This window comes from Camelus dromedarius, chromosome 4 (genome assembly GCF_036321535.1).
Source record: "Camelus dromedarius isolate mCamDro1 chromosome 4, mCamDro1.pat, whole genome shotgun sequence".
Taxonomy (NCBI): domain Eukaryota; kingdom Metazoa; phylum Chordata; class Mammalia; order Artiodactyla; family Camelidae; genus Camelus; species Camelus dromedarius.
Genome location: NC_087439.1, coordinates 24,652,083 through 24,680,076, shown reverse-complemented (window position 1 = coordinate 24,680,076; position 27,994 = coordinate 24,652,083). Strand labels below are relative to the sequence as shown.

The window sequence follows — 27,994 nt, the reverse complement described above, 5'->3', positions numbered from 1 at the left end:
AGATCAACAGCAGAAAAAAGAACAGGGTGACTTATTCAGAGCAAGATGGTCATGTAGGCTGCACAAAAAAGGAAGAGTCAGAGTACAGGCTTGTCAAACAGCAAATTGCGCCTGCAAACAAAGGACATAGTTTAAGGGCATAGGGTTTGAGAAAGGAATGCTGGTCTCTCATTTGTCTTTTCAGCTAGGTCTGCATACACGGGTAATATCACCACAATCAACCATGTCATCTTTGAATAGGGAGGAATAGAGACTCACACAGAGCTTGCACCAGGGAGATCCTACACACAGATGAACAATTCATTAGTCATTCAGAACTCAAAGCTGTTGCCAAATTTTGCTCTGTATGCTAAAAACAATACAATGATTGAAAATAAAAAAGAAAACAGAATCAAGACAGTGAAGAAGATGACGGGAGTGTTAAACCACCATACATACATATACTGTCAAGATTCAGATGAATATCTTCACAGTATTTTTCTTGCATTTGAATTTGAAACTTAGACTGCATATAGATTTAACAACAGTGTTAACTATTCTCCAGTCTAATAGTACCAAACCTACAAAACACACCTCAAAACCTTATTCCTTGTTAGTCTTCAATACATTTTTCTTTTCTGAAACCTTATCATGATTTATACTAAATTATACATGGCATTTTCTTGAAGATTAAAATCAACACATTTCTGCTGAGTGCTCATTTTCAAGGTAATTATTGATAATTTTATTTTCATAATAAGAACACATACTCCTTAAAGGTAAGTTTTTTTTTCATAACCTTATGGGACCTTTTTTTTCAGCTTTGTATCCCTCCTCATCTCCTCCTCCTTCTCTCACTATTCATAGCTGACATTCATTAAACATTTGCTGTTTCATTATTTTGTGAAAGGACAATACAGGATTTCAATTATTTATCATTTAAGCAATGTTATATACTACTTAACGTGTGTGGTAGGCAGCACAACAGACCCCCCAAGATGTCCATGTCCTAATCTCTGGAACCCAGGAATGTTATCTTCATAGCAAAAGGGACTTTGCAGATATGATTAGATTAAGGACTTTGAGATGAGGAGATTATCCTGGATTATCTGCTTGGGCCCAATCTAATCATACGGTTCCTTAAAAGCAGAGATTTCCTGGTTGTGGTCAGAGGGAGATGTGAGCATGGAGGACTGCTCAGAGAGATACAGTATTTCTGTTTATTGCTGGTTCTGAAGATGGAAGAAGTGGGGGCGGCATGAGCTGGGTAATGTGGGTGCTCTTTAGAAGCTGGAAAAGGCAAGAAAGTGAATTCTTCCCTAGCGTCTTCAGAAAAGAACACAGTCCTGCCAACACCTTGATTTCAACCCAGTGAGACCCTTGTAAAACTTCTAAGCTACAGAACTGTAAGAGAATGTCACTAGATTTGTGGTAATTTTCATAGCAACAACAGAAAACTAATACAATGTGGAATGAAATGAAATAAGGACAGACCCTTGGTTACTTGCTGGCCATCACACACTCTCTTTGTGCCCACTACTCCTAAGTGAAAGGTCAGGGGTTAGGAGAGGAATTCTCTCAAGGAAACATGTATGGTAGGTCCAATCTTTTTCTTTCTGTGACAATTTGCCACTTACTTTTGTAATTTAACATACTTATACTCAAAGATAACCCCTGTGGAGATATATCACATGTACAGTTCATTGAGATTCATGCAAGCCTATCTCTAAATGAGTAACTTCTTGGTATCTTCCATTAGTAATTAGTAAGCTGTGCATTTTAGGATTGATCCTTGTTCTTATGGGGCTTTTTTTGTTTGTTTGTTTGTTTTATAAAGTCCTTTCTTTGTTTTCACCCTTCAGCCTTTGGCTGTGCTAAACCACTAAACCTGCTTTAACCTCTCAGGGCACAGATCTCTCTTCCGGTTCCTGAAATGCTGCCCAGAAATACAGAACTTTAAAATCTGGCTGAAAGTAATATCAGCAAAATTGGCTTTTTTATAAATGCAATTGGTGTCCCCATTGGCTCTCCTGGAATTCCTGGAAAGGCAGAGTGGAAAAGACGTTCAAGAGTTGAAGAATCATACTAAATGTAGAGGAGGAAAGAGAAATTTACTCAGATGTAATTTTTGAAGACAGACAGAAGCAAGTATGCGTGAATAGATTTTACCCAGAGGAAAGTTTGAATGTAGGGGTAATCGAGGCACTGAGGACCCCATCATTCCAGGAATAGGAAGTTTGCAATGATTCCTGTTACACAGCAGTAAAACATTTTTTTTAGACTCAGATCTGTTGTATTTTGGAACTCAGACCATGTGCCTATATACACTATCTCGTTAGGAAAATTGGTCAGAAATATTGAAAATTCAGAATGCTGGTCTGTGTTGGCTATTTTTAGTGTCTTTCCATAAGAAGAATGCCTACCTATTGCTTCAGTTTATCTTGAGGAAAGTTCTAAGATGAAGACAGTAGCATATAAACAGAGTGCCAGAGAAACGGGCAGAACGCAGAAGTTTGTCAAGAGGCTGAAACTTCCAGGATATGACCACAAGAGATCTTTATAATTATTGAAAGCTGATATAATTGCCTAGAAACAAATAACCCCAAAGTATTCTTGACTTTTAAAAGGGATTTCATTACCAAATGAACCCATGTTTGCCTAGAAGGGCAGAAAAGTCCTGCACATTTCCCAGGACCCCTGAGGGCAAGGATGCTGCTCCAGGCTCTCCTTCACCAGACTTTCTCTTCTATGACCATGATAGACAAGGGGTAAGTGAGAATTTTCCAGAAAGTAGAATCAGGAGCTATCAGACCAGCTGACCCAGAAAATCACCCCACAGCCAGTGCATGGAGCTCACACTGTTACTGCTCAGCAACTTAGCCTATGAGCTGTGAGCAAGGAACTGCCATATGCTCTCCAGTGCTCACTCTAACGAATAGAAAATTTAGCTGTAGTTATCCCTTTTTTCTCTACTCTTGAATAGCGTGTGCTCAGGTGGCAGACAGCTGCCATTTAGTTAGGGAAGCCACTTCACACCTGATAAGGACACCAAAGCACAAAGCTTGATTCCTGGAACCAGCTCCAGTAGCTGTGTGAGACTGTGGGGAGGAATGAGCGGTTTCAAGTGGTCGTGAAGGCTTCGGAGGTAAACACTGGAGCAGAAGGGAGCGTGGAGTGTTGAGTAGTCAACGAGGTGGAGTGGAGATTCTGCTGACTGCCTATCCCATATCTGTTCTCCTCTCCTTCTCAGTGGAATTTTCATGTCGTTCAGGGATCTGTTATAGGACTAATCCTTAGCAGACCCCGGTCTCTGATCTGGGATTCAACCTTGTTTAATGCAAGTCAATGTACTTTTCCTGGGTATTTTAAGAAACAGGCATGTGATACAATTCAAATTAATTAGGTGAAGGGAGATATTTGCTTCAGATTTCTAGGAAATGGGCTCTTCTGCCTCTTACCCTATGTAACAGAGGAAAGGCATGGTCTGCGTTGCTACTGATCCTCATCTTACACAATGTGGGCAATTGGCACTAGAACGAAGCCAGCTCTGTGATGGCAAAGCAATGTGTCTATGATGCCCATCTTTGAATCCCTGTATCACTAAGCCTTGTAATTCACCCTGTCTCACGGAACCCTTTGCCATTATATGAGCGAGTACATTTCCTCATTGCTTAAATCCTTTTCAGCTGACTTTCTGTCAACTGTAGTCAAACACAGTCCAAGTGATACAGCATTTGATAGTGACACAAGGATAGTTAAATCACTCAGTAATTTACAGGAGTAAATAAAATTGGAAGGTTTAATTCTGGCTCCTCAGATGAGTATGCCAGATATAAACATGATGGTTAGGAGTATAGGCTTTTGAGCCAAATACACCTGACAGTCTGCCTTGCTCTGCCCACTACTGCCTACACTTGTCTTGTCTGAACTCCAGTCTTCAGACTGGTATGAGGAAGATAGCGGACCTACCTCATAAGACAGTGGTAGGGAGTAAATGAGACAACGCACACAGAATTCCTGTCATGAAATAGATGTTCAATAATTGCAACCATCATCTTAAGGGCCAGATAAAAAACTGTTTAAGAACCCTTGGTGGGAATTTCTTTATAGGAAGATGGCTCAAGTGGAGTAGAACACTCAGAAATGAAATTCTGAAAATACAATTGCAAATGATTCTGATGAGGAAGAAAATGAGTAGTTAGTTAGAGGAATTGATTTGACTGCACAGAAAGATTTTTCCATGAACTAAGATAATTTTTTAAAATGTATATTGAAAGAGAAAAGTCTTACAACCAAGAATGGATATAAAAGAGAAGGGCCAAACTCCAAGAACAGGATTAGGAGGGTTAAGGCATTGAAAGAATATCAACTTAAGAAAGACTCATAATTACATCCAAAGCCACAATAATAAGAACAAATCAATGAGATACATGTAGAGACTGTATAATGTGAAGAGATGACAAAGAGAAAAGAAGACTTTGAAAATGAGCTGAGCCACAAGCAGTACAATACGTATGATGCAGACAGGACCACCAAAGAGCAAAATAATAAGCTACCCATTTTCAAGGTAAACGTTAGTTCTAGGAAATTTTAAATTATACTTTGAAATGTTACAGGCCATGTTGACTTGATTGTTACCTAGTTATTAAAATGTAATAAAATCAAGTATCAAATAAATTAGATTCATATCAACCTGAATTAGTGATAAATTTCAGAGAGACGTCTTGGCGCTACAAAAAGATAACTGCTGTTTATCCTGAGCTATGTGCCGGCACCTACTCTTTTTCTGTATAAGCATGGTAGTCACAGTTTGCCTCAGTGCACAGAAACAGCTTTCTAAAATCTTTGATTAACTTTAAATTATAAAAATGTTTCTTACCGATTATACTAATGCATTAGTAGAGTTACCCACCACCCCTGACAGGGAGAGACTGGGAATTGGAGTCAGAATTCAGACAGATGCCACTATGTGTACGTGCCTTGTTAAAAACATACCAACACACACACACGCACACCAACACCTCCCCCCCCCCCCCGAAATTATGTACTAAGTTCTCCATGCCTGTCAGCGGTACAAGTCCAAGGGGAGGCCTTCGTTACCAAGGTTAGATTCAGGTCTGACCCAGTTAGATCTCCTAGAAAGGAGGAGAAGGACTCTGACTCACTAGGCCAGGAGAGAACACAGCTTTCTCAGCAAGGAGGTCCTTGGAAATAATTCACCTTCAGGTGAACTGCTTTTAGAAAGCACTTTTCAGTTACCTGCCCCCAGAGTGAAGTTCAAAAGAAAAGGGAGTAGAATGTTCCCAGTCAAGATCTCTGGGCTGTGGTGTTTTCTATCACTGGAGAGTTGCCTGATTCTGAACATTATCACCTTCAGGAATAGGAAACGGTCATTTCTTTACCCAGACAGTCTTTTAATCTTGGAACAAGAGGCCTAGAAAGCTATTCTCGCAGAAGGCTTTTCTTGCTTTTAAAAACACAATCAAATTGGTTCCAGTGGAGTGGGATATAAGGAATGCAGTTCCTCTACTTCTGCACAAGTAATTGGACTAGCCTAATTAGACTGTCCAAGTGTTTAGATACCATGGTGATGGGCACTTGATAAATACTGTATGTAGCTAAACTGGGAGCTTCCCTTGTGACAGTAATAGCCACACAGCTCTGGTAGGTTAGAAAGATACAAGCCAAATGCTTTGCTACATTCCATAATATTTATTGATAGTTATTTATGTTGACACTTTTAGCCATTTGTGGTGTCTTTTCACTCCAGATCTGTGGGTAGTGTGGTCAACAATGACTTCTGCAGACAAAGATACCATCTCATATGCAAGGTAAGCATCACTGTGGCTCCTGCACAATAACTAAGACAACTATTATAACTTATAAACAAATGCCATCCAGAAATCAAGCTGCATTTCATCAGTTTAGAGTTAGAATGTGCTTAAACGAGACCTGCAGTAAGTGAAAACCACATATTGCATAGAAGCTAATGGTCTTTGGTCCTAGAAGAAAACCAAAGGATAGACTCTAGGAGAAATAAATCCAGAAAACAGCCATCCTGAATGCTGAGTTGCTTTCTCTCCTTCTCAAACTTTCTTTCTGCTTCACTTGTCGAGCTGGGGCAACCTCAGTGAGAAAACTGCAGGGGAGAAGAATGAAACTGCTGATTTATATAAGCTGCAAGAAACTGACTCATGTTTTCAGTCTATGCGCTTAATTCTTCCAAAGTGGGTGGTAATTTATGATTTTTTAAAAGGTTTGTAAATACTTTCATACCACCAGGCAGTTACCTAGCATGATAGGGCAGTGCTACATAGAAGCAAAAACCTTTGCTCCTAAAATCAGCTCTTTACTAAGGGGAGAAAAGAGAAATGAACACTTCACAATGCCAGGCCCCATCCTCTTTCCGTGACATCATGTTTTATTTCCTAAGAATGCTACCCTAGGGAAATAGGTTACCACCTTCACCCTGAGTTTTTCAAAATTCTTACTCTAAATTTTGATTGTGCTTTTGTCCTTGCAGTTAATTAATGCATGAACGAGAGCATTCCTGGACAATAACACAGTATGCGCAGGTAACATAGTTAGGGGAGTGGGGGAGAAGCCAGATTTAGAATCAAAGCACCTGGGGTTCAAATCCTGAGGCTGACAGTTTTAACTTGTGACATTAGAAATGTCACTTAACCCCTCTGAGTCTAAATTGATTTATCAGAAAAATGAGTGTACCTCTAATACCTATTCCCAGGGTGGGTGGCAAAAAATGAAAAATCTGAAAATGCTTTAGGGAAGTATGTAACACTTGAAATCAAAAGATTTCATACTTCAAGGGGTGTTTCACTTATTGGGAAATTCAGTTATGTGAATCCATTATCCCTACTAGGCTGAATCAGTGCTACACTGATAGTGGAACATTATCAGGGCATTCTAAATATATTATGCTTTTCTTACCTCCTTTTGAAGTAAAATTTGGCAACCTCATTGGGAATGACTGTAGGGAGAATGAATCAAAGGCTGATTTATTCAGGTGACAAACTGGGCACCTGTCTTTTTGAAATGTAAAGATTTCCCCTGTACCATTACTTTTATATTTACTCAGTGGCACCATAAATCCAATAAATTGTCCAAGCTATCATTTTGAGAATCTATTTCGTCTCCTTTATTGTCTCATTCCCTACGTTTAATTTTCCCTCGTTCTCTATTGCAAGTGGTCAAACAAATTCTGTTAGTTCTACTCCCCAAACACTCCTTTAATAACTAATGTCTTCTTAACTGGCTCCCTACCTCCGACTTTCATCCCTAAGTACACATGTTGCACTGCAAATCTCAATACGTCATACACTTGTCACAAATCCTCAGGACACTTTGTTTGCCATCAGGATAACCCATCTCCATAGTAAGTCACAGAAAAATGTTCAGAATCTGGTAAATGATCTTGTTAATTCATTAGAACATGTTACCAGAATAACTTTTAAGCAACTACTGTGCCCTGCTCTGGTACTATGGAAGTAAACAAAACAGACAAACCACCAATCACTTCAAACTATATAAACAAAATTAATCAAAGTGCTATGACTGAAGGAGAGTACTGGGATTTGGGGATTCTAGCCCAGACTGGGGGGCAAGTAGTACTTGCACACCCAGCCTTGATCTTCTGGCTCATCAGGACCCAGGGAGCATTTCCCGAGTTGTTTCAGATATAAATGAGTTTCTGATCTTTACTTTTTGCAAGGTGCTAATTGAATATTTAGGTTGCTTAATGAATTTTTAAAGAAGAAGAAGAAAACTCCAACAACATGAAACTGAAAGTTCATTTACAATCTTTTGGAAAATATTAATTATTCTTAGCAAAGAATACTTTTTACCAAAATTATCATTCTTCACTTACTCGGGCAATCACTGAAGTGTGATGTACTTTATAAGAGAGGTCACTTCACTGCTGTGATTCATGGTAGTATCCCAGTTCCTTCCATCTGTAAAATGGGTATAAACTTGAGTTCCAGTGACTCAAGGTGACTACTTCTTAGACTGCCCAATTGTGTATTTCAACAGTATTGGTATGCATGCTAATGTTGTCATTCTCATTTCCCTCTATTAAAGGGCACAGATTTATTCAATACCTTTTTTATTCAATGATTGTGGAAAACAGATTACATCTGCCAGAGAGCAAACATTGTTTCTTCTCTCCAGATGTCTGCTTTTTCTCCCAGAAGTTGGAGAGCATTGGACAAGCAATAACAGATGATGAACACATGCATAACTACAAATGGGCAAGCTGATTGTTTTCAAAATTGGTATAAACATTTGCTCTTGGGTTGAGATTTAGCCCATAGCAAATCTTTACATTTGTGTTATAAACTCCCAGCTAAAAAAAATGTTTATAATGGAAGTGCTGACAATGTGAAAATTCAGTTATGGTCAGGAAAGCAGTTTTGTTTAAAAATGCCATTTTGCGCTTCCATATTTACTTCCTAACCAGTGACTGAGATGTCAATTTCTCCAGAGTTTTCTTTTCCAGTCCAAAGAAGAATTTGACAACTGTTTTGAAATGAACAAGAGATCTGAATTTCAGCTTCTTGCTTCTTCAACAAATACCAATTAGAGGACAGAACCACATGCTGGTTACTTAACTGGTTCCACAGATGATGATGATGTTGATGGTGGTGATGATAATGATGAATGAGACAGAAAAGAATTAAGCTTGTTGCTCAAGAGAGGTTTTGCTTTTATACATTATTTGAAAAAGAACTGGCAGCAATTATTAAGAAATACTTCACATTCTCTGACTTTGGGTATGCCAAAACACAGTAAGTATGTTGACTAGAGGTTATTAAGTAAGGTCAGAGAAATCCCTTGACTTGCTTGTAAGTCACCTGGTGTGGGACTAAATGTGTGGTTTTCACTAGGGGGTTGGTATCACAGTGAGCCTAGTGACCTGAATAAGGTGTTCCTCCTATGTTCATACAAACATGGCCCCTCTTTCATACAGCTGAAGACTACTATTCACTCCCAGGATAGTGAAAAAAAAAAAAAAAAAGAAAGAAAGAAAGAAAAAGAAAAGGGAAAAAGGAATAAAGACATAGAAATGTGCTAACAATGCATCTTTTTGAGCAAGGGATTTTCTTTTGGAAAATGGATTGGGTGGAAATCATAGGAAATTTTACATTTAATTAGAGCCAATGGTGGGAATCTCTGCTATAACTTTGGATACCAGGCAAGTATTTTCACTTGAAAATTTAAAGTTATTATTTCTGATAATCTAGATTCTTGACTAGATTCTCACTTATTTGCAGGGGAATTGAAGTATTTTTATAATAAAAGAGAGGGGGGAAGGACAAAAGAGAAGTATCTCAGACTCAGTTGACATGAATAGGCAAGGACTCCCCACACCTACATGTGGGTCTGAGCCAATCCAGTCCTATTCTCTTAGGCTCAGACATGAGAAGGACAAGTGACTCTTATCCATGACATAAAAACACCCAAGAAATTTCTCTTGAAAATCTTAGAGTCTCCTGAAGGCACAAAAAAATATGTTAAAGTCTGAGTTCCCTATAGGCTATGAATACTTAAAATTTGCCCAATACTGTACTCAAACAATTAAGGCATGCATGTAAAATTTGAACATTTGTATTTTCCTGCATTCAAGTACACAAGAAGTAGGATACTGTGCTCACAATAACTCTCAAATTAATGCTTGAAAGAAGATGAAAGCTCAAACACAGAACCTGAGTAATAAGAAGCCATTTAAGGGACTTTGTTTTCAAGTCCCAAATCAGGTAAATGTTCAACCTTGCCCAGGGTTAAGAAGACCTGCATTGAGCTTATTAGTATTTGTGGGGAACCATCTGGGTGGTGGTGGAGTACCACTCCTCTGAGTGGACTGGTATTCCGAGTATTAATACTCAGCGCCCTTGGGCCACTAAATTTCTAGAACTATTTGGAAAAGAGTACAATACACCATCAGAGTATAATGAAGAAGGCATGTGTATGAAAATATGGAATTCATTCTCATCTTCCATATTAATGAGAAAAGTTAATTTCTTAGGACACTGAAACACTTTCAAGTGAAAGGCACACCGTGAATACAATGGTATAATATAAATCTTAGCTAGCTAATACTGCTAGTCATTTTGAGTTTTTACTGTAATTTAACATTTCACAAAAATTATGTGTATTTGTAAATTGAGTTAAAAGAACTCTGGTGGACAGAATAAAAGCAGAATTAAGGACAATTTTTTCTCCAAATGAGATCTTTTTGGCTTGTACTTTTACAATTATTGCTTGAAGGACTGGAATGTGTTCTTTGTTTATACCTCAACGATTCCCTTAAAGGCAGCACTGTACTACCACATAAAATAACTATTATAATTTGTTGTAATTGAAGACAAATTAGAAAGAAAGCACCTAAGAACCACGGCTTTGGTGAATTCTTTTCGTAATCTTTCGATCAGCACTGTAATGTGAGCAGATTTAAAATATACTTTCTAATAAGTGGCTTGCTTTTTTTTTTTTCCTTAACTACTTGGTGATATCCTAATTAACCATGCTCAATTGATTGCTTTCAAAATAAGAACTAAGAGCTCTCATCTAGTCAAGTGGAAGCTAATTCAACTCTTTGACACTATGGCAATGCTACAGCTCACATGTGCACTCATACCCACACCTACACACCCACCACGTGTCGTATAGTAGCAGTATATTCTGGGTCTTCTGAGTTGAGTCAGTGTAACCTGATAATCACATTTCTATGGATTTTCATGTATTACTTTCTTTTAATGCTTATGAGAGTGAGTATAAATGTTCATTTTTCATTCAAAGATTAAAACTGTTCTCAGAATTTCTTTTTCATTTGACAAACTCTCAAATCCAGGAAATATACTGCTCACTTGGAAGAAAGCAAAAGAGTAAATGGCAGAAGACGAACTCAAATCAGGCAGAAGCAAACTCTGACCATTCATGTCTTAACTTATCCTCCTGCCTCTCTCTTTTTTCCTTTCAAGTCAAAATTAAACACATCTAATTTGGGTTGACAAAACACTTAATCATTTGATTATGAGATTATAGTAAAGAGCCAGAGAATCTAGGATGTAGATGTTATTCTGCAGAAGAGTAGAGAATTTTCAGGTCCTCGTTACTCCCACAAGTGTCTTCTCAAGTCACATGAATAAATGAAGGAAGGCGATGAAATACATAACTAAATGTCATGCCCAGACCTGAAAAAACTGTTTTCAGCATATGTAAATCTCAGTCCAGGCATTACACAACAGGAGTTTAAAACGCTACATGTAAATCATCCAGACTTAAGCTTCTTAGGAAACACAAACCATTCTCCAAGGACATATGAGACCAGAACTTCAGAAGATGCTGTCTCACTGTGGAATGGCAGAAAACAGCGACTCGCAGACCACCCTGGTGTGCAGTAATCAACAATGCAGTGGCCCACTTTCATAAGGGCGTCAGACAGTCTGTAAGCAAAAATGCAGAGCCTCCGACGGAGACAGACCCTGCTAATAAGTGGCTTAGAGTAAAAAGAGAAAAAAAAAAGCCAGCTTTAACATATGCAACAGGTCTCATATCACAATATATTTATTTCTTTTGTGTTCTATCTTCTTTCCTTTAGAGCACTGTCATCAAGCGTCTCATCTTGAAACACCATGAGCAGGATAAGAGTTTCTTCGCATACTTGGCTTGTTGTGGTGCTGCCCCGTTAATCTCTCATCGCGTGCCTGTTTCACTCGCTGGACTGTGAATTCCATGAGTGCAGCACCATGTCCTGTTCATCTTACTGTCTCTAACTTTCAATATACTGTGTCTGTAAGAAGTCATTCAATACATATTTGGTGAAAAAGTGGTTCTATTGCAGTTCTGTTCTTAGTGATCCGGGAGATTCTGGACAAACCGCTTCATTGGTTTTATCTTCAGTTTCCTCATGTGGCTTTAAACATTCGTAAAAAAAAAATAGCAAAAGAGATGATACATCTGAAAATATTTAAAATAATTTTTAAAAAGCATGTGTTTGCAAAGTGCAAGTTTGGGCATTTCTTGGAATGTATGCTACTTTTTCTGAATAATTAAAAATATTACATGGTCTGCAATGATATAGTTGAATTTGACTTATTCTGACAGACAAAAGTTCTGTGATCTTGTGTTAAAAATCATTCACAAGATTGTTGTTAATTTGTATAATTTATATAACACATTAAATGATGAAAAATAACAAAGCAATTACTCCAGGAAGTATTGAAAATACTTCTGTTTCCTTCTAATTCTGACTTTGTATCAGAAAAAGTACCTCTGTGAGTGCTCATACCTGCTGTGATAAGTAGAGAGACTAAACCACATTTTGCCAATAGGGGCAAGTTACACAAACTGGGTACAAAATAGAAAATAATAATGTTGAAGAAAGTGTAATTAATTAATTCAAGCTTCAAGATAAGATCACTGGATCCTGCTGACCCTACATGTTAATCAGTTGATTGATTAATTGCTACAATCATAATAATTATATGGTTCAAATCTAAGTACACTTAATGATAGTGTAGACAGAGTTAAAATTTCTTTTCAATCTGCATATCTTTTCTCTTTCTTGAATCAAAGGAGTTGGTTTCACTTACTTTAAAGGTATCTTTTGGCTTGTAGAGCTGGAAAGCTTTTGCCAAAATTAGCCAAGGTTCAAATTTGCTTGTCCAGTTAACCATTTTTGGTCACTTTTCAATGCTCTGTTTAAAAATTTAAAACAATCTCACTTCTAAAATAGAAATTTTACATTATATAGATTTATCAAGTTATATTACTATTTTCACATGTGGGAATCCCAATTTTAGGCTTTAAGTTTTTTGCTACACACACACTCACACACATATCAGTACATATCATGGTATCTTTGATTTTGCCAAAATTTTCATTCTGATCATTCTCAACTTCTGATCAGCTATTCAGTGTTCCAGTAGCTGTATTCAGTTGAGTGATCCTGGAGCAGTTTCTTGCAGCACAAAGGTACATTGAACTGTTCTGCTCCTGCGTCTATAGGAACAATGCCAAGAAGAAAAACCAGTTCATTGATAAGTTGTATTTGGTCCAGTCTTCTACTGCATGCAAACAGTCATCCCTGCTTCTTTACTTATATCAAACACAGTTCCATCCTCTTGGTCATCTAGATTTAAAATGTGACCATAATTGTTCATCTAAGTTGTCATTAAATCTTTCAACTTTTCTTTTTTTGGCAATCTTTCTTATCTATACCTTCTTCTTTTCCTTTCTTTGTTTTATAAAATAGTCAAAGATTTTTTAAGTCGGTAAGCAGCTTAGAGCTCATCTAGCTACTAGATGCTTCTTAAACTTTTGCATGCAGATGAATAATCTGGGAAGCATGTAAAAACAGATTCCTGGGCTCCGTTCCCAGAGAAAGTCTGGAATGGGGCCCCAGAATTTTTACGTCTAACAAGATCCCAGGTGATTCTGATGCTACCAGTCTGCAGATCATGCTCTGAGTACTTATTCTATAAATATCTGGGAGGTCACATATCTTCTGAGAATATTTATTTATTTATTTATTTATTTATTTATTTATTTATTTATTTATTTATTTATTTATTTGATGGAGGTATAGGGGATTGAACCTAGGACCTCATGCATGCTAAGCACACACTCTACCACTGAGCTATACCTGCCTCCCCCTCCCTTCTGAGAATCTGGCTCTAGAAAACACACAGGTGTACATATACAGAAATTTGGCCAACATTTTGGGAAATGGATCATGAACCTCTTGTATATCCATGGATCTCAGTTTCAGAATTTTGCCATAGTATAATTTCATCAATTTGCAGAGAGAAAAATACTGTGTCCCTGGATGCTTAGGTCACTTGTCCAAGGTCATACTCGACTGGTTGCTGAGTATAGTGCCAGGTGGAAAACCCAACAGGGTTTTCTGTCTCCTGTCTCTCTTCCTGCCAACTCCCACAAAACAACTTCTCTAAAACTGATTTTTCAGTTTTTCACTATTTTCTTCAAAAATGTTTAATGGGGTTTTCTCTGCTGTGGATTAAAATTAAAACCCTTCTGTAGTATTGAATTCTTGCAATTAATTAGTTAATTTATTGACCAAATATTTACTGAGTAGCTTTTCTGTGGAAAGTGCTTGATAGGCAGGAGGATACGCGATCAAAAACTACAGTTTTGGACTGCAACCTTCATGGGATTTGTGATGATTCTGCCCCCTTCTGTTGCTAACTCCAAACCTTTACTGCTTTGTACTCAGTTTCTTCGCTCTCCCCAGAATACACTCATCTCAGGGCTGGAGCTGGTGTTTATGTTCTTTCCCTGGCTGTCTTTTCAAACTTCACATACACTAACGATTCCTTCAAAAGTCACCCCAACCACTGCACTTTTCTCTCTCCCTCTGTAGCACATTCATTGTCTTCAGCACTTACTGGGCCACTAGATCACATCTGGTTGCATATTCTTTTCTAGTTTAGGGAATTTACCTCTTACTTCTTCCGTATCCCCCTCAAGGAGTGCACAGCTTGGTTTGGGGTAAGACGCTGTGATGTCAAGAAGGAAGAGCTGCTCTCCTCCTCTTAGGCTTTATCAAGGAGAAAGGACCAAAATCATGGTTCCCAAATCTGACTGCATATCAGAATCACCTCGGGACTTACTCATTGCTTTTTTAGTAAAAATTTCTCATCCTTATCTTGGGCACATTGAATCAAAATCTATCAGTAGGTCTAGGAATCTGTTTATATAAAGTGATTTGGGTCAAAATCACTTTTGAGAGCCCTCAGAGGAACCGATTCTGGATCTCTTATAATACTGTCAACTCACCCTCTACTTACACTTTTTATTATTAGCTTTTGAAAATTACTGCAAATGTACTTATTAAAAAAACTTGCAGAACATAGAAAATCAAACAAAAAAGAATAAAAAAACAAAGGCTATGTAGTTAGAGACAACGCCTGTTAATATTTTGAAATAAATACTGTCTTTTCTCTACTTACAAATACTTATGTAGATATTTTAAACTAGGTTCATACTGTACATACTTATGTTCTCATTTAATATTTACTGGCATTTTACCTTGTGATGTAATGTTTTCTACAGCATACTTTAACAATGCATAATATTTCATTATATAAATGTGCCATAATTTAACCTTCCCTAAATTTGGAAATATATATTACTTTTACATTATTTACTATTATAAATAGCATTGTGATGAGCAATTTTGTACACATTCTTGTGCATATCTACAAACATTTCCTGAGGCAAATTTCTAGATATGTAGTAGTCAATACAAGGGTATGCACATTTTTAAACCTTTTGATATATATATAGCTAAAATGCCCTCAAGGCTGTTGCAAGAGTCCAGTTCTAAGCGGATAACAATTCTTGCCTCATCATGCACTTTAGGTGGCATTTCACCCATAGCCAAGTGTTTATGTGACCAGCAGTGCTCTACAGGTGTCAGTAGCTGATACCCTCATAGCACACTCCACTATGTGGAAAGTGCATCTCGTGTTAAGGTTATTACATTTGTGGCAATCTTCCTTGCAGGTTGCCATCAATGTCAGAAAAAAGAGAATTCTAAAATAATCCATCTCCTGAAGTAAACTTTGATGAGATGTAACATAAAAGCTAAAAACCTGAGGCAGGAGAATGTAATTTTCTTGTGCGATACCTTATTGTGGCCATCTGTTTAACAAATATCTGGTTCCAAAGGCGTCAATTAAAACTGATGGCAGATCTTAGTAACTTAGACTTGTAAATATCAGCAAGACCAGCCTTGTGCTATTCATGTAGTTATTTTATGGCAGTTGAAGTACCACCAGATTTTACAAGGATACACAGAGTGCTTCTCTCTCTCTCTCTCTCTCTCTCACTCTTTCTCTCTCTCTCTCTCACTCTTTCTCTTTCTCTTGGTCTTTGACGTCTCAGAACTAGTAATCCAGAACACCCGCTGCCAAGCAAGTTTGTAAAACACAGTACTGCTTAGCATTGGGAAATCCCAATCCTGGTGCCGGGAGGTTCATAAATACAGTAATGAACCCTCCCGTGTCAAAAGTGAGCACTGTTTAACAGAGCAAGTAGGAATGGCCTTCGGGATGCTTTGCAGCTGGAGTTGTTCCACTGCAAGAGGGCAGAAACTTCATGGTGGAAGTCGTAACAGCAGATCCTGGAAAGGCAATCTACTTCAGTCTGCAAAACACACTAAAAGGAATGGCTGCTCACACATGGCCCTGATGCCACCGACATAAGAAACAAAGCAACAGGAGCAGTGAAAGAGGAATTTGGTGGCAGATGGAAAGGTCTGCGGGAAGTGTCCACCCAGCTTTGTTTGGCCCATATTCTGAAACAACTAGAATAAACACTTAGTGTCATAATTTATACGCATATCAGTACCAATAAATCAGAATCATGCAAACAGCGATGTTTATTATATTCTTGTTGCTTAATATTCATGACAGTAATTTATTTTTATAGTACAGTTTCACTGTTCTCTCCACCATTTCTCTGCATTTAAGTCTGGCAAGTTGTATTAGCAGGAGTTCAGGTAACCCTTTGAATACTGCAAAAGTTCACCAGCCTGATCAAAATACTTTGTTTGCTCATTTAATTTTCCCTTTCTTCTCTCATAAGCTTTTTAACCACCAAGATGAAGTCTCTGTAAATTCTACAGGAACACCACTTTGACATACAGAAAATATGAAGACTGGAGTTGGCATGTCTCTCTGCATGTGACTGTATAACAGAGCTTGAAAGACAGATAGGAACATTTGGAGCAATGTAAATGGTTAATTCTTAAATTTGCTGTCAGTGAAATGGGTTTATTAAGCACAGGGTCCACCTCTCTTATTCGCCTATCTCACCACCCAGCCTCCCCGCTCTCCCACCTCAGCCATACATTGCTGCTAATTACAACAGATTGTTAAAGCAGGAATTACTTGAAACAGCCACCAGGAAGCCTAGTATGTTTTTACACTCCCCTAGTGCTGGAGCTACAAAGATAACTAAGACGTGGCTCCTACTCCCTAGATGCTTAGGTCAGATTAAGAGACAGAAAACAGCATCGTACAGTTCTATACCTAGACATGAGACAGCTTCTACTCCATTTCATCCTTAAAAATTCAAGAGATAATTTACAATTAATCATCAGAGAAAAGAGTCACAAACATACAAGCCTGGAAAACCAATTTTATAAAAAAAAAAACCAACCTTCCCAATTAGTAACACTCTCAAGATCTGTGTGTTTGCTCTGTTTCAACTAAGACATTAAACATTTTTTAAAAGAATGTCATTGCATGTAAGTGGACACAGTACCAATATTTTAACTATAGTTGGGCAATTTCTGATATGAATATGATGGGCTGAAATAACGAGTTTATTTTATAGGCTCCATGAGAATGTATCCTGGCACATGACAGGAGAGGCTAAACAATGCTCTCTCTGCTGCAGTCCCACCTTTCAATTAAAGGACACATATGAGGAAAGTTGTAAGTAACAAATTTCACGTTCTGTGTTAATTCACTTGCTAGAAAATGTAATAAGGACATAGTGCCTTGTTTCTATGCACACTTTAAGCATTTTCTTCTCCATCTGCTAGGAGTGTTTGAATTTCATTGGTGCTTAATTTTATTTTTTAAAGTTTTTCCAGTGACCCAGGCATGAGAATGAGTACCTGTAACGTTGCCTTGGATACAGAAAGCAGTAAATTTTTTTTGTTGTTGAATTTGTTTTAAATTGAATAGCCAGGGAAGAAGTCTTTCTTAAATAATGAGGTTTTGAGACCATGTGTATGAGCATAGCAATTTATTCATGTTCTATTTAGTTTCCTCTCATTATAATTCTTGACAACAGAGGCTTTATCTGAGCCACATCTAAGTCTACTAATTATCTCATTTCTAAGTACACTCTTGTTATCACTTTGTCCAAATTAGGCAAGAGTGATATTTTCCTGGTTAAGAACAACAGCTTTGAAGTTTTCCAGATATGGGTTCAAATCTCATCTCTGCAACTTTCCAGCTGGTAGGCTTAGGCATGCTATTGAATTTCCATGAGCCTCAGTTTCCTAAATTGAAATAATGGAAGTAATAATACCTACCACAAAGGAGTGTTACAAATACTAATTTAGATAGCAAAATGTTTGTATAGTACCTGGCTTTATGCAAGTGAAAATATGGTAAGTAAACTGTAATTATATGGATAGTTCCAGAGTTTATTTTTATATTAACATTACTCTATTAGTTTAAAGTATTTATAATTCAAATTAATTCTTAAAGCTGTCCAAATGCCTAAAGAATTCCACTTCATAAATTTGTAATGTCCCTTTCTACAATTCTTACTGGCACAGGATTTAAAATTCTTCCCAAAATGTTGTAAATTTTTCTCTCTCATTTGCTCCATTGTTCCAAATGGCCTTCCAGCCTATGCTAAATGGTCTTAAAATATATTTGAGGACCTGGATGTGGGCATGGGAGGCACACTGTTCATACTTGCAAACGTCATAATGCTGTGAGGAAGCTTGGATGATAAGACTGAAGGATTTATGGTTAAAAACTGGAATTTTAGTCCCAGTTCCAATTGTTATGAGATTCAGGTAAGATAAATCTTGGGACTGTGCAAAAATTAAAACTTAAAGCAAAACTCCTGTGCCGGTGTTATTGTTTCGACAGCCTAGGATCAGAAAGGAAAGAGCACAATGCCACAGGGATGCATGCATATCTCTGCATGTCAGTGAAAAAATGCGCACAGTTAACATGAGAGAGAAATGGGTTAAAGTGACACCTGGAACTTTAAATTCAATTTTAGACTGGAATAATATAACTAAATAATATTAGTAAAGAGCTAATTAAATCTTGTGTTGCAGTAATAGAAAGATATTGCCAGAATAAGGGAAGAAATTTTATCCTCCACTAAGTTGTACATCTAAAATACTCCACTGAAGGATCATTTCTGTTATTCACTGAATGTTTTGTCCCCCTACAAATTTTTATGTTGAAGCCCTCATCTTCAATGGGATGATATTTGAAGGTGGAGCCTTTAGGAGGTGATTAGATTATGGTGGGGCCTCATGATGGGATTAGCATCCTTTCAAGAGGAAGGGAGGCTAAACTTGCTCTCTCTCCACCATATGAAGACACCAGGAGAAGGGGGCCTCTGCAAGGCAGGAAGTGAGATCTTATCAGAGCTCAATCGTGCTGGGCTCTGATCTCAGAATTACAGCCTCCAGAATGGTGAGAAGTACATGTCAGTTGGTTAAGCCACTGGTCAATGGTACTTTGTTACGGCAGCCCAAGCTGACTAAGATAATTCCCAAACTTTGGAGGGACACACTTCGAGGACTGTCATCTTAGTGATGAAGGGTCTGGAAACCTTAGTTTATGAGAATTACTGAAAGGACAGAGAAATAAAGGAGAATGCTAAACAAAGGTTGAAGCTTATGTTTAAGGTCGTTTTAAATATTACAGGATTGTTAGAGAAAGATGCTGTTTGGATTCTGACACTGATCAATGTGATTTTCCACTTATATTCTAGCTGGTCCGTATTTCCCCTTTGTGGAGAGCTTTGGGTCTTCTGCTTGGCTAGGACATATTCATTTAGGGGTCCAGCTCTCAGAAGCCCTGAACATTAGAGATCCTAGCATCGTAGACAGTAGACAGGAGTTTCAGAGGTCTTCCTGTGTCTAATATTTGCTCAGGATCATTCTATTTTTTCCCTAAAATATTATATAACAGAGCACAAAGGAACAGAAACTTCAAAAAATATTTCAATATTTTTTGGTAATAGTTCCTTGTTAGGTACCAATTAGATATTCAAAGAAAAATACACAAAAGATATCTAAGAACAATTTTACCAGTGTGCTTAGAGTTAGGGACCTGGAGGAGGAGCTAAGAAGATCATGGGTTTCATGTACTGGAAAGGCAGCATCAGCTCACAACTAGCAGGACAGATGGCACTGATGAGGTCTGCCTGTCTTTTACTTGGCAGAGGAATGAATTTGAGATCTGAGAGTCAATCTCTCACCTGCTAGACATTCAAAGTGAGAAGTAAAAGAGAAGGGGGCCAAGAACTGATCGGTTAGACAGTAATCATGGACTCAGTGCCTTAGGCATTTACCTTTTTAGAGTTTCAATTTTCTGAAAAATGAATGTATTGCATGAAATAAAAGGGGAGGGACTACATATTTAAATGGGAAATAATAAATACATTAATGAAAGGAGAAAACTTAATAATTATCCAAAATAACGTTTTTTTAATCATTCATGGATTTTTAAAAGTATGTGTTTGCTTTCATTCTTTCAAGCATATTACTTTTACGTGTAAAACCAGCACTACTACTTCCTTTCTATAAAAGTGTATCCATTTTCCATGTTTCTGTTTCCCAAAGTGTAGGTAGAAAAGGTGTGAGTCAATCCTTAGGGAAAAATTCCATTCTCTAAACCACATGGCAATTCCCAGAGAGTATATTCTGCTGTTCTAACAGAAGTAGAATTCCCCCAGGAAATTTATAGTACTCCAGCAGACATCACTTCTAAAGTTTAACTCCAAAACAATAAAGAGTGAGCCAGTGGAGAAATGTTGCATTTCAAGGAGCCCATGCTAGTCCTAGAAGCGATGAGCAGGAAATTCTTCCTAACAGCTAGCAGAAGGAAAATCAACTGAGAGGTGGAAAATTAAGAGTAAGGACGTGTGCCTGAGCCAATGAGAGCCTGTGACTGAGTGTGAGCGAGTGAGAGAAAACAGGGTTAGGGGCAGTTCTCATTCCATATTAAGGTTTGAAAATAGCTCAAGGGAGGTCGATCTGAAAGTTCTCTTGAGATAATTGTAAAACAGTAATCAGTAAGTCAACTTTTTAAAAGCTAGAATGTCATGCATTGTGAGAGCTGAAAAGAAAAGAGATGAAACATTTCAGGTTTGGAGAATGAGTACGTGTGAGTGTGCATGTGTGCGTCTATGTCTGTGTAAGAGGAGGGATGACTTCTTGTTCAATATGGTTCAGTTGATAACTCTTTGAATGCTTTTTTTCTATGAGAAGAATCTGCAGTGTTACAAATATTTGCACAGGCTGGTGTATAGCCTCCCCCAGCACAGCCTAAACTCCTCACCTACCAAGGAGTCTGTGACCTTCACAGGAGAAAATACAGGCACAGCATCAGCAAGGAACCTAAGTTCCCAACTGGGAGAAATCATGATTTTGAAGTTATCTTTCCTGGAGCCACTATCCATGTCAAAGTGACTCACACTGAGCAGAAGTGAGGCAGCATCAGGTTGGAAGAGATGGTTAGCCTCTGGGTTATGATTAAGACGTACGTGCTATAATAAAGTGACAGGCTTTGGACTAATCAAGGGGAGCCGGGCCTGGGAACTGCTGGCGGAGCAAAGCAGAAATGTCATGAGATCAAGAAAGAGAGTGGGAGTTGTTGGATCTCCAAGCAAGAGAATATCATGTAATATTATCTTAAACATAGTTGGTGCTGTCTGGAATTCTGGAAACAAGTATGAAAGCAGAATAAAGACAGTCATAGGTGTCACTTGAGACAACTCTACCAGAGGAGTGGGAAAACTTGTGGGAATGGACAGAAAGGTCATTTGAGAGTATGGTCTGAAGGATAGTCTGATTGTACTCTGATTCAATATTACTAGCTAACATTTCCTGGATACCATGTGCTGGAAATCCGTAAATACATACTTTGTTATGATTAGCATGTCATTAAATTCCTTACAGTCCCCATAGGGAAGATACTACTTTTACATCCATTTTCTAGTTGTAGAAATTGAGGTGAAGAGAGGTTGAGAACTTGCTCAAGGTCTTAAAGGTAGTAAACAGCAGACTCAGGATTTGAATGGAGGTGGTGATGTGCCCTGCAGGTAGAAATTTTAGCTTTGCTGACGACAGTAGACCTCGCTGAGAAGATAACATGTGAGTGGCAACATGCAGACGTGCCCCTAGCAGAGGGACTGGGCAGTCAAAGACCCTCAATGTACTTGGGGTATTTAAGCAAGAGCCAAGAGACCAATAGGCTTGAATGAGGTGGGCCGGTAGGAGAACCTGTGGGTGACCAGATCATGAAGGGCTTTGAAGAACTCACAAAGCTGTATCATTAAGCCTATCTTTACAAATGGAACCACACTGGACTGAGTGAAAGAAAAAAAACCTACTGAGGACCTAGGAGAGGACATTCTCCCAGAAATGTGGCCAGAATCAGAGTTGGGATTGGGTCGGCCGGAAATTTTCTGGAAGCCCCTCAATGGTGATCAAAAAATGGTGTTGGAATCAACCCAAGAATGTGAAATGAGGCCGGCGTCTCCCTATAAAATGGAAGGCCACAAACCCTCAGTTTCATTAGGATCTATTGATGCCGTGAACCTGATATAACAGCCAGTGAAAACCAGTCACCTATATCTACCTTAGAGGAGAAGGTCAAGATGACCATTCTCCATTGAGGTATTGAGGAGAAATGCTGCATTTTGTTACATATTTTTAAAAGCATCTCTATCCAGCGGGAGCAGGGATGCTCAGGAAGCTGAGTCATGAAGACTGACTGGCTAACTGCTCAGCTTGAAAAGTTTATTGCTTTGAGAAGTGACCTCATAAGGATATGGAAGAAAGAAGTGCAAGCAAAAGAAAAGTTTTAAGGAATAGCAAAAAGACAAGCACCACACTTTCTAACAGAGTTGATGTCTTACCAGTCAATTAATTTCAGCATCAAGGCCCAATTTTAGTTCTGAATCACCTTCTAGTTTTACTTATAAAGGACTTTTCATTAAGCCAAATTAAGTAGATGGAGGTCCGGTTGTTTATTATCCAGCACTAAACCATTCCTACAAAAAGACACCTGTGCAAGCCATTTGGCTCTAGTCAACTATTTTTTTTTACAATTTAATTATGAATATAATTAGAATGAGTTAAGAGACAAGCTAGGCATCAGCCGTAAAATTTCTAGTTTGCTAAAACACCACACACACACACACACACACACACACTGATTAAAAAGCAAGCACAACAAAAACCCCACCAAGTCTGTGAGAATGGGAGCTTGCAATGGAAGTGAGTATTTGTAAAATCTACCTTTATTTTAATTTCAAATTTCCTTGAAATGGTGCTGAATATTTCTATACTTCCTTATTTTTACATCTCTGGTTTCTTTGTGGTGACCCTTTAAACTCTGCTTTTTTCTCTTTCTCTGGTCTTAAGGCAATTTGTCACTATCATGCTTTCATGTTTAGCGACTGTTTGTAGTCAAGTGCCTTGCAAGCTCTGTTTCTTTTCTCCCAAAGAGTGTCATCATGGAGTTGATGATGCATCAGAAATAGTTTGACCAAAGGGCAAGATAAAGTCAAGAGTAAAGAAAATATTTGCAAACATACTCAACTGGCTTTTTTCCCCAATTACTTATTAAAATACACTTTGAAGGTAAAATGGCATGATGGCCATAGGAAAAACATTAAGACATGCAATAGATACTTTCTGCCATAGGGCAATGTCTTTAATTTAAATCATTTTTATGAGAATGGTGTGACTGACAGAGTATGATGAGTTGTATTTAAGGACTAGGCATGGGGTCTGTTCTACCTTTGGTGACTATTAGCCAGGATTTTAAAGATGCTCAGTCAACCTTATGCATACCATTTCTCATAATTTGTTTTGCTGCTTAATTAATCAGTGTTTATCAAAATGGGGCATTAAATATTGCCTTCAAATGCATGTGTGACTACAACCTTTAAATTGAAGACTTGTATGCAACATCCTTGCAACATCCTTGTTGTTTCAGTTTATTGCTCTGGCTTGTCTAATCTCTAAGTGTTATATATGTATGTAAATGCAAATATGATATACATTCACATAACAAACATGATACATAATAAACATTATATGTATATGTATCTATCATTTACTTAAAAGAAACTGAAAAAGATGACAGGAGATTGATATTGGAACCACAAAGCTGTTTTGATCATGTAATTAACATTGACTGCATTTCCATGATGGGAAGTATACAGGACATTATTCAGGGGTGGGAGGAAAAGTAATTATTTTCACACACAAAAGGCAAGTTTGGAAATGTTGAATTCAACAAATCAACAAATCCAAACTTAAGAGCACCAAAAGCTGAGATAAATAAGGTGAACAAAATGAAATTATCAGATAGTCCTTAAATAAATGAGCTTTGGCCCAGGCTTGAGACAAGTCTCTAAGCCTATCCCTCACAAATAATAGATAAAATAATAGATAAAATATCTTGTAAAGAAATTCATGTGTTGTTTCTCTATGTCCCTCTCATCAACTAATCAACCTATAGTTTCACTATTATCTCAACTCTAATGATTGTTTATAGATTAGGGAGAAGGCAGATAAAGATGGATGCATTAAGAACATTTGTTACATGGAGGTAGAGTAGGTGCCACCTGTAAAAACTAAGAAAGAAAAAAATAGGTAGTAGGAAAAAAAAAAAAAAAAGGCTCCATAAAGATGTCCAGACCTTAATTCCCAGAGCCTGTGAATGTTACCTTACACAGCAGAAGAGATTTTGAAGATGTGATTAAGTTAAGGACCTTGAGATGAGCAAAGTATCCTAGATAATCCAGGTGGGCCCAGTGTAACCACAAGCGTCCTCAAAAGTGGAAAATGGAGTCAGAAGAAAGTTGGAGGGAGATATGACTATGAAAGAGGGGTCAGAATGATGTGATGTCATGTGATTGCTGCCTGTGAAGCTGGAAAAAAGAAACCACTGGCTAAGGCACGTGGGCTACTTCTAGAAGTTGGAGAAAGCAAGGGAGCATGTTCTCCCCTAGAGCCTCCAGAAAAGAATGCAGCCCTTCTGACACTTTGATCTTAGCCCAGCGAGATCAAGTGTCAGACTTCTGTCCTATAGAATCTTAAGGTAATAAATCATTATTGTTCTAGGCCACTGAGCCCGAGTTAATTTGTTATGGCAGCAGTAGGAAACTAACACACATGTCCTCTGGAAAAGAGTGGCTATAACTCAGGAAGCAGAAAGAAATCCCTGTTTGAACACCGTGAAGCAGTCCCAGAAGCACCATTCTAATATGAATTAGAATGATGGAAGTCTCTAGAAAGAAGGCATCTTGAAAAAACAAGACCCTGCACAATAGTGGCAGAAAAGAATAAGGGCATTATAAAAGAAAAGAAAGAAAAATAAAAGCAATTACAAACTCCAGAAAAAAATAAAAATAAAAAATCTACAAAAGGAAAGCATGATCCAACTATAAAGGGTACCAAATGTGGTCAAATGTTGAGAAATTGTTGGAGTATAATAAAGTAGGTTCTCTTTGTGCTAGTGAGAAATATCTTTTAAGAAGTGTTGGGATTGTGACAGTGAATTCTGAAGAAGGAATCTTTGTGAAACCACTTGGACAGGCAGTGAACAATACTTACAGACTCATATCAATGCAGATATAAATGCTATATATTAATTTTCTAATTGGTCAAACAACTGCAGACTTAAAACAGCCATTAGAATTTAAAGGAGTTAATGAGCAATGACTGCAAAAGAAAGGAAGAGAGGTAAAATAAAGGGCAGAAGAGAAAATATGCTCACCTTACAAAGGGAAGTTAGGAGATATTGTAGAACGTTGATGAAAACAAGAAACAGACGTTTATATGTATTATTTAATATCCAAATATAATAACATGACTATCAAATATCAGAGGAAGTGAAGTAGAATTAACTGATATTTCATATTAGGGTTTATCTATAGTTGATAGGTCAATAAGTAGAGATCATTACCTAAAGTTATGAAAGTACCACTAGAAGAGATAAAAATTGAAATGGTTCAAGGAGGTTTCCTCTCATGAGTGGGTCTGGGGATGTAAAGTGATAGGGCCCAATCCATCACTTTCCATGATAAACTCTTCTGTAGAATTTGATCTGGTGCATCTTGTAATTTGATACAAGTGAAAAATTTTTAAAAAGATTATTAATAACACTTAAGCTTGAAACAAGTACTCATATGAAATAGGAAAATAAAATTGTATATATCTAAATGAATTTTAAAAGGGGATGGGTGAACAACTGCTTATAAAAAATAATACAATGGAGGGTTAAAAATGTACCCAGAGAGGGCAATATTTAAAGCACTGATGCTTTTAATATCTAGTAGTAAATATGGAAATATTGCTCACTCTTGGAAAGTTCTACTTTATAGCTAATCTAAAACTCCAGTACTAAAATTTCTGATCATTTAATTCTAACCTTGGTTTTAAAAAAAAGACAGAAATGGTGTGATCTTATATAGAATGATATGAGATATATAGGTCTTATACAAAATGATGTAACAAACAGCTATTTGGCAACAGCTAGTTAGTCATTCTACCAGCCAGATTTCTTTTAGATTAACAGTCCCAGAAATGCAGTGTAGGATGATGGAAAGTATTCATGTTTTGGAGTCTGGAGCTTAATGCTGAGCCTAATCTTCTGAGCCATGTGAACTTGGGAAATATTTTGTATCTTGCTTTACTCCTCTGAAAACTGAATTTCTTTCAGATCATTTATTGAGCACCTAATACAGAGTAAGGAAAATGTTATTTTATATAATTCTTGTAGTAACTTTATGAGCTAGAAATTATGTTCCTCATGATTTTTCCACTTCTTTCCTTAGTCCCTTGTGTTATTTTCAGAAATAAATGAAATAATTGTAAAAAATGCCTATGAGTTTTTCTCTTCTTTTGTCCCTTCTCAGGAATTTTAGGAAAATGCAAATATTTAAAATAGAAAAAACACTGTTTGTTGTCTCTTTTCTTTGGATCTGCAGAGGTTCCATAACAAAAGAGATGGGAATAGAGGTAAACTTGGTACATTTCCAAGGATTTAGTTGTGCTGGAAATGTCCGGACCCCCTGCAGGTCTTTAGCCACAAGATTGCATCACCTATCATAAAACTCTAAAGCTGTGTTTTTGTACTGAGTTCACATTTACAGTATTAATAATGCCTTCAGCACAAGTCATTTCCAGGGAATTAAGTCCTTGCAGTCAGTGGGTTAAATCCCCATGAAATAACCTGCAGGTGACCCAGTTGCATTGACCTCAAGTATAGAATTTCAGATCAATAGATGCAGTACTTGGGTTCTGAAATATAAAACAATCGCCAGTGTTTTTGTTACCCCAATGGGTGTTATCAGACAGGGGATTGCTGTGGTAATTGCAGGTTCTTATCTTATAAATGTTTGTTTTTGGTCCAAAAAGAAACTGCTTAAAAAAGTAAATGCCTTCTGTTCCCTTTCCTTGGAATATGCAATGATGACTTGCAAACATATAATAAAAATTAACAGTATTTCAAATAGCACAAATTGTCATGAATTGCTTGTACACGTAATAGTTCCTCTTCAGAGGCAAAGCATTCCAGTTGGATGTAAAATTCTTTTTGGTCTGTTCACCTTTTAAGTCTGTCATGAAAGGGTAATAGAAGATCTCTCAACTTGGGGCCAAATAAAAATGCGGAGCCTTCGCTGGGCTTGGGGTAGTGAGACAGAAAAGGAAAATGTTATAGTTGCATGAACCATGACATGCACTGGCACGGTGTTTTGCCAGTGTCTAACCAAAGACCAGGCACCACTTCAAGCATTTACACCAACAGAGGGAATTATTTTGACACAGAGAACTGGTTACTCATGTGATGAAGAAGCTGAGAGCCAAATAAGGAAGAGCGAAGTAACCAAGAAACCAGCCCCTGCAGAAAGCCAGCAGCAGGCTGGAGGGGCAAAGGGAACAGGGTCCACATCACCAGCTGAAAGCCGGAACCAGACTGGGCTTGTCCAGCCAAAGCTGAAGACATGGACAAGATGGATCCTCAGGTAGAGAAGCTACCTGAGGCAGATGGGTGGGCAAGGCAGACAGGATGGAGGGTAAACTAAAAAAGCTGATTGGTCTTTTCTTTCCCCTCTCTCTTCCATCTACTGCCAGTGGCTTCCACTGATTGCAGCAGTAGGAAGCCAGCCCTCAAGAGCCCCTCTGAAACACCGCTGGCTGAGGTCAACCTTCCAATGGTACAGAGCAAAGAAGTGAAGG

At 37.8% G+C, this 27,994-nt stretch overlaps 1 protein-coding gene and 1 long non-coding RNA gene across 6 annotated transcripts in view; both read right to left on the bottom strand.

The window, feature by feature from the left end:
• ARHGAP15 (Rho GTPase activating protein 15) overlaps positions 1–27,994 on the bottom strand; it is a 575,316-nt gene that overhangs the window by 89,217 nt on the left and 458,105 nt on the right. The gene's annotated exons all lie outside the window — the stretch shown is intronic.
• LOC135321126 (uncharacterized) lies at positions 11,104–13,412 on the bottom strand. The gene is made up of 2 exons (XR_010380568.1): positions 12,591–13,412; positions 11,104–11,911 (listed from the first exon to the last, which is right to left on the bottom strand). It is a non-coding gene; the product is annotated as an uncharacterized LOC135321126 (long non-coding RNA).